Source organism: Pinus tabuliformis, chromosome 9, assembly GCF_031772625.1.
Source record: "Pinus tabuliformis cultivar Carrire ecotype Pingquan chromosome 9, CPIR1, whole genome shotgun sequence".
NCBI lineage: Eukaryota > Viridiplantae > Streptophyta > Pinopsida > Pinales > Pinaceae > Pinus > Pinus tabuliformis.
This window is the reverse complement of record NC_142307.1, coordinates 1,405,063,455-1,405,071,913: the sequence shown is the minus strand read 5'-3', so window position 1 is coordinate 1,405,071,913 and position 8,459 is coordinate 1,405,063,455.

Below are 8,459 nucleotides of genomic sequence, written 5' to 3'. Positions count from 1 at the left end.
CGACATGGATGACACATAGACAGATTGACAAAGAGAGCAGTAAATCGACAGAGAGCTTGAGAGGCAAACAAAGAGTTGCTTTCCTGGCAGCGGTAAGCAGATTGACCGCTGAATTAGTCCTCATCGGTTGTATGGGGCTCCTCCTTCGCCGGTCCTTTGAGCTTCTGCGAGACCTCCATATCCTTCGCCTGCCCTTTGAGCTTTTGCGAGACCCCCATTTCCGAGCGCAGCGTCCGCTGAACCGGCTCACTAGGGCCAACTTCCTCAGCTTGAGTTGCTGGGGGTGAGTAATCTTTGGTAGGCCTCCGCATATCGACCGCGGGAACCTGCATATGAACCACTGGCACACCCAGATTGTCCAGAGGCCCTCTGTGATTATTGCAGTGTTCCACCATGACTGAAACGATAAGAGTATTGTTCTCCAGCGTGCAAGGAATTCGATAACGAACAGCCGGGTGCTCCAAATGCCCGCATTCTGGAATTTCTCCCCACCCACGCACAGTGCCGCGTCCAACAGGTCTGTTTGAGCCTCTGATATGCTCATAAGCAATTTCCGCCGAGGAGGAGGGCGAATTGACTGGGCGCTGGGTGGCAGAGCGGCCCCTAGAACCTCCCCTGCGACTGCTCATCCTGAGCCTCTCCCTCTGCATTGTCAAATTAACCTTCGGACCAGAATCCCACTGAGTATTTGTGCTCTGAACCAGGGAATGTTCCTCCTCTGCCAACGTCTGCTCGGAATTCTTGCAGGAATGAATCCAGGCGACCGGGGGAGCGTAGATAACGAGCGCCATTTGCCTCGAACTCAGCTGCACAATGAATGCCCTCTGAACCAGCCATAAAACCAGCATTGAAGCCGAGTTTGCGGAGCCTCCCATCACATTTATTGCCTCTGCGATCTGGTGTGTCGTGGCTCGTCCGGGCTTACATCTGCCCACGTGACGAGCCTCTTCCGACACCTGCCTATCGCGCCATGTCAACACCCGCATCCGGGAATTTTTAATAATATATTAATATCAAGACTATTTTACTAATATAATATTAATTAATAAATAACTGGATTAAACAAATAATTACTTATATATAATAACACATTAATTTTAATTAAATTAAATATTACCTTTTCTAACTAACCATGTATATTATTTTATTTATTGATATTTTTAACCTTAACTACATATTTTTTAATTGGAATATATATATATATATATATTTATTTATTTATTTTATATTAACGAAAATTAGTAAAAAAATAAATAAGTGAATTACCTTCTTAAACCAACTCTAATACTATTTTATTTATTTTGAATCCTAACTTTTATTAATAACCTATTATTAGTACTTTAATATATATATATATATATATATATTAACAAATAAATTAATTAATTTTCAAAACTAACCATTAAATAAATATTTTATATTAATATTAAAAATAATAATTAAATTAATTTAATGAACTGTAATTTGACCTGGGTCCGTAGGTCAAAATTAGTCGTTGATCGATTTAGCCATTGGAATCTTTCCTCAGACTATTTAACATGCCTAGCTGGATCTGTTTCTTCAACTTGTCCTGACGATGAACCACACTGGTTGGTTCGAAACGCGTCGACAAAGGTCTTTCCTCATGTGATTTTCGCCGAAGTTCTGCTTACAACTATTATGGATCACAGAAGCCTCAATTCAATAATTTCAATATTGTTTTCTGTCTTGTCCTGCTTTCGTCACTTTGTGGTTATGCTCCTGCTCCTCTTCTTGTCTAAGGGGTCTTTTGAACTTCAATAATCCTGGCCCTCCCTCAACTCTGGTTATCCCTTCTTCCGGTCCCTCAAAATCTTTCTTGTGGCCCAATTGTTGTTCAAACTCTCTGAAAATCAGCTGCTATTCCTTTTTTTTTGGCTACTATGGAGATCAAAGGGTTTAATCCTGAGAAATAAAGTTGTAATAGTGCATGCAACTTCTTCCCACACCCCCGTGTCAACTAACATGCTAAAAGAAAAGACCTCCAAAGGCAAATTCTCTGGAAGTCCAACACTATTATGTTCCTGGTTGAGGAAATGCAAAAACTTCAAACTCAAGTGAATCATCAGGGAGATCACATTAATTCCCTCCATCGACAACTGGCTAAGATTCAAATTCGGAGGAATGTAAGAGATCAAAGCAACACTATGAGTAGCTCCCTTGGAGGTCAGTCTAATAAAATGTTGATCGATGTCCCTTTGTCTCATGATCTCATTATGGAAAATTGTATTTTTGTTTGGTCAGTTTTGTCACGTTTATAGTTGTCGCCTAGTTGGTAAAATGCATGTCATCAATTGTCTGTTTGATGTAGGTTTTGGTTCTCCTATTTTGTCTTCCCCTGAGGACACTGTATCTTAGATTAAAATGTAAAATTTTCTCGGTATTTTGCTATGACTGAACACCGATTTAATAGAAAATCTACTCATTATTGTCTCTCACAAACCATATAAATCGAAAAAAAAAAATAATTTATATCTATAATCATGATATTTCTAATTTTTATATTTTCAAAACTTTATATTTATAGTTAACCAATAAACATACAAAATCTTAATATTTACAATAAACTCTTTTTATAATTTCTCTATATAAAAATATATTCCATACATACTACATTAAAAAATCAAATAATTTTTTATAAAACATATAAATATAAATGCCATGATTATTTTTTCCTCTGGAAAAATCATTATATATTTCAATAATAAGCAGTTTTTACATAAGAGTCTGTTATATATAGAGTATCTTCAAAAGCTGTATGTGCAATACCACGCAGGGCATGCTATCAGTTCTTTCTATTATGCTGTTCATCCTAACAAAAACCAAAATAAACAGTATTTTTCTGTGGAGAGCTGTCAAACAATAAATACATTTAGTGTGCTATTTGCTGATCCAGGGTTGGGTATCCTGGATCTATATATGGCCGATGATAGAATTTTTGCTCCTGTTGATCAATGATCTTTGTAATCTCCCATAGTCCTCTGTCCATCAGCGCTGCCTCCTTGGAAAGTTTGTCGGCACCCTTATTGTGTTCCCTGTATATATGAGAGATAGAAATATGGTTAAAAGCTGCTTTGAGATCGAGTGCTTCTTGTAGAATAGTGCTGAGAGAGTGCATGTGACATGTAGCTGTGCCATTAATCCAATTAACAATGATCTGAGAATCTCCAAAAATATTGATGCTAATGCAATGGTGCCTTAATGCAAAGTGTAGAAGGTGGCGAAGAGTAATCAGTTCAGCATAGTTGTTTGTTCCGACTCCCAGGCCAGCCTTAATGTTGTAATGATGGTTTTCTGTAACATGGAGGATGAAACCTCCTCCGCAGCTCTGTTGGTTTGCAGCACCGTTGAAAAAAGCCCAAGGCATGCTTGGGTCAATGGGAGGAGGTGGAACAGGATGTCGAGAAGGCGGAGGGGTAGGATCGGGCAGTTCCTTCAGGGCAGCAACAATGCTAGCTTCGAGTAAGGGCCAGTGGATAGGCTTTTCATCAAAAATGGCTCGGTTTCTTGATTTCCAAATAGCCCAGTTAATAATGATGGGGAGGTTTATCACTTTCGTCCCTTTATTTTTCTTTTCCCAATCATTCCATGCACTTGTGATATCCTGTCCCTCCCAATCTCCTGTGTAATTTATATGCGCCTTGAGATTTCGCCACAGGTCTATGGTTGCTCGACATCTCATGAATATATGTTCTATCGATTCCGAGGCTTCCTTGCATAGCACGCACCAAGTGGGTCCGTGTATAGCTCTATTCATAAGCTGATCACCTGTGGGAACTTTGTCCTTAGAATGCACCAACTTAATAATTTTGATCGTGGGGAGGCAGCGTATTTCCATATGTTCTGCCACCAGTTTACGATATCTTCAGGCTTTCGATGTTCGATGAGGTATATATAGCCTTCCTTTGGTGTGTATACACCGTGCTCTGCATGATGCCAGACAAGTTCATCCGGCCCCTCCGAGATGCGAATATGAGCTTCCGCTAATGCATCTCTGTATTCATCCCATATGGTGTGCCATCTTCTCGGGATATTTAATTGGTTTGCCGATTTCCATGCTTGATGGAATATGTCTAATTGTGCTGGGTCTGCAATCTGCGAGATGACATTTATGTTTTGAGCAGATAGAAATGCAATTAGCTCTTGAGGGAGTGTATGTCTGCCTCCACTTCTGGACCAAGGATCAAGTCCAATTCTTGCACTGTTACCGTCTCTGATGCGCCATATTAGGTTGTCCCTGATGAGGGGTAAGGAGTGCAATAGGGCCTTCCAAATCGATGATATACCTGCTTTGTTCCAGGTAGGCAGTCTAACCCAATCGATGATGCTGAGAGGCCAGATATATTTGTGGAAAGTGATATTTGTCCACAGACTGTGGGTTGTCAGGAGGGCCCATCCCATTTTTCCAGCCAGAGCTTTTGCAAATATCGGGAGATCCTTCAACCCCCATCCTTCCCATTTCTTAGGCAGGGCGATCTTATTCCATCCGATCCATGCGAAGATTCGTTTGTCTTGATTCCCAGCCCATAGGTATCGATTGCATAATTGTTGAAGTTTTGCCAATATGTTCCGGGGTATCCATGCCAGAGCCATCCAGAATACAGGGGCGGCTTCCAGAACAACTTTTATCAGGATTAGTCCCCAGCCCTTGAGAGATATCTGTGACTCCAGCATGTTAATCTTTTTTCTATCTTCGCCACGAGCCATACCCAATCAGCAATCTTCTGACATGTCGGTTTGAGCCAGTACCCCAGGTATTTGAGCCCTTTATCCAGAGGCTGAGGGTTGTAGGGAAAAGCCGTTCTAGCAACATGTGATTCATTTACAGTGGTGCCAACCATAGTGATGGAAGATTTTGATCTGTTCACTTCCATACCCGTTGCTTTTGAGAACAGGTCGAGCAAGTGAGAGAATGCGGTCGTGTCCTGAATGCTTCCATCCAATAATATCAAGACATCGTCCACAAATAGGAGATGAGTGAGGAAACAGATGTCTGATATTTTAAGGCCCCGAATAGATCCCTCCCTGTTAGCAGAAATCAGGAGCCTACTGAGCGCTTCAATTACCAAGAGAAAGAGCAGTGGCGAGAGTGGGCAGCCCTGACGTAGCCCTCTTTCAGAGTGGAAGAAGTGAGAGGCAGATCCATTGATCAGAATACTGAAGGTGGGGGAGGTGATGCATGCCATAATCCAATTGATTAATGAATGAGGGAAGCCAATATGAATGAGGATCATTTTGATGTACAACCAGCTAGCACGATCAAATGCCTTTGAGAGATCTATTTTCAACAGAATACATTTGAGGTGTTTGGTCCAGATGGAGTGGATTGCTTCTTGAGCTGATCCAATGGCTTCATGAATCTGTCGATTCTCCAGAAAAGCAAATTGTTGTGGGGAGATATGCCTGGAGAGAATGGGCTTGATCCTGTTAGCAATGATCTTAGAGATAATCTTATAGAGCACATTGCAGAGGGATATGGGGCGGAAATCATCGAAGGATGATGGATTGTCGGATTTTGGGATGAGGGCAATAAATGTAGAGTTAATGGCATGATAGATACTTCCCGAGATCCTACTCTCCTCAACAACTTTGAGAATATCTCCTCCCAGAAGTTCAAAGAATGCAGAGTAGAACTCTATAGTCCATCCATCCGGTCCCGGGCTCTTCTCCTTCTTGAACCATTTTATGGTACCTTCCAATTCTGCCATGGTGACTGGAGCTTCCAGATCCTCTAAATCATCTTCCTCTACAAATCTTGGGAATTTGGTGGCCACATTGATGATTTCCGCCAGATTTGAGCCCACAGGGCTCTTGTATAGGTTTCTGAAGTGTGAGGTACCCAAATTAGATAGCTTGTTGAATGTATCTGCCTGGCCTCCCTCGGGGAGGGGGAGGTTCCAAATGGTATTTGCCACTTTCCTTCCTTTGGCGAAGTTATGGAAGAATCTGGAGTTCTCATCTCCAGCTTTCAGCCATGTAGCTCTACTGCGTAGTCTGATAGATTCCTCCCTTCCCTTTAGGATAACATTCTTCTGATTTTCCAGATCCACCAGTCGGGCCTTGTCGTTCTGAGATAAGAACCCTAGATTTCTCTCGTCCAGAAGGCCCTTCAATTCGTCCTCCACCTTGATAAGCTGTTCATCTTCAGTCTTCTTTTTCTCTTTAGCCCAGTTGACCACTATATGTTTTAGCTCTGTTAGGTTTTTTACGAATCCCCTTGCCAATGAAGATTCTCGATCAATGGGGTGAGCTTTCCAGTATGTTGTGATCAGGTTAATGAATCTAGGGTCTTGTAGCCACAGATGGTTGAATTTATAAGGCGCCTTTGGTTTCTGTTCCGGTCCCCGAATTTCCAAAACTATAGGAGTGTGATCTGAGATGCCTCCATTGCTTACCCACTGTTTGTATGAATGCAGCCGGTTAATCAGAGGTTCTTTCATGAGGAATCTATCCAATCTTCTGGCCAAGGCTGCCTCTCCTGTTCTTCTATTTCTCCAAGTAGGTTGCAGCTTCTGAACAGGGATATCAATGAAGTCATGCTGCTCCAATAATTGTCTCATGTAATTTGTGATGGGGTCAATCTGGGCCGCCTCTCCCCATGACTCATGGAAGCCCAGGGAGAAATTCAGGTCTCCCCCGATGATGATGTGCTCGAGAGATAGGAGGTTGCAGCTGAGTATTTTCCTCCAGAAATCTTCCCTCTGATGACAAGGTCCATAAATATTGATAATCCGGAGGGGGAGCCCGAGTTCGATGGAGATGATGTCTGCTCCTAGGAATCCCTGTCCACCCCAGGATGATACCAGTTTGATTGAGCTGGGGTTAAAACCGAGCGCCGGACCCCCCGATCTTCCCATGGCATCCATGGCAATGAAATTCCATCGAGCCCCTACAGAGGCTAGTGTGCGAGAACAAGATTCTGCCGATCCAAGGGTTTCTTGTAACAAAATGATATTCGGTGACTCGACCTCAAAAAGTCGTTTAAGGGATAGCTTTTTTGGGGCGCTTGCCATACCCCTACAATTGAAGGAGATGTACTTCATGGTGGACCTATCTTAGGGGGATTTGTAGCTCTAAGGACCCCTAAAATGGTGGCTTGTCGCCCAGCAGCAACTTCTGCGCCTGCATGTCTGATGGCTTTATTGAGGTTTGATTTACGACCCCAGGAGGAATGGTACCCAATGTCAAGAGGGACAATACCTAGACCAGCAATGGTTTCAGATGCCACTGGGCGAGGTGCCCTAGGGCGAAGGGAGTAAGGGTGAGATGAAGTCGACCGGGGTGATATGGGCGAGAGGGGCGGAGATGAGAAGGGCAGAGAAGGCGGAGCAGGGGAGGTCGACGGGGGGGGAGGAGGGATATCACAAAGTACCATAGTGCATGCAGTTGAATTTTTGTGCACAAGAGAGATATCAGATGATATAGATTGAGAGATAGAAAAATTACCCGGATCTTTTGCTGCCGCTGCTGCAGCCCGTGCCCAAGTCATTGGAGGTGCTAGCGGACCTTTTTGATGCTCAAGCACTTTTGCAGGAGTTCCTCGGGGCTCCGCGCTGTTCTTTGGCGAACGAGGAATTGGTGGAGGAGCATTATTCCTTGGTGGTTGCGGCGAATTTGGGGGTGCCCTGCCTGAGTCCGATAGTGCTTGTTTGGGTGATCCATTCTGACTGATGATTAATGGACAATCCTTATATACATGACCAACTTGGTGACACCAGTTGCATCTGAAGGGAACTCCTTCATAATCCAAAATCTGTGTTCTGCTGAATTTCCCCCATCTCAGGGTCATTTTACCCACTAGTCCTTCCCTGGTATCCAGATGTACCAGAATTCTGGCCATGAGTTGGTCATTTGACTCCTTGTATGATCGATCGTGGTCTAGGTATGTTCCCAGTGCATTCCCAATCTTGATGAATGCCTCCTCCGACCAGTATTGTAGTGGTAGCCCTGGCAATCGAACCCATATAGGTCCTGCTCCGATCTGCTCACGTTCCGGGTCAAATAGAGGACTCCATCTTTTCAAAAGTACTGGTGCCAATTCTATGTGCCAGTACTGTGCCAGAACGGTGTTCGTGTGCTCCTCTTTTGCGAAATGAAGTGAGAACCAGCCTCTAGGATGCCTTTGTACCTCCGGCAACTCCATGAACAATTCTCCCCAAATTTCTTTCACCCATGATTTCAGTCTTTCCGCCGTGAAAATTCACCCTCTCACATGGCCTACCAGAGTCGTTTGAGCCAGTGCCATGGTCTCTTCAAAGTTGGATGGATCACCAAATGATACTGTTATGTCCTCTGCGGTTTCTCTGATGCACTTAGTCTTCTTTGTGCGAGGAGCTGTGGGATGATCGACGAGTGGATTTGATGTCCCGACCCCCGTGGAGGGTTTAACAGGATGGGGTTGAATGGCTGGAGTGCTAAAGCTGCCCGAGGGCCTGATTTCT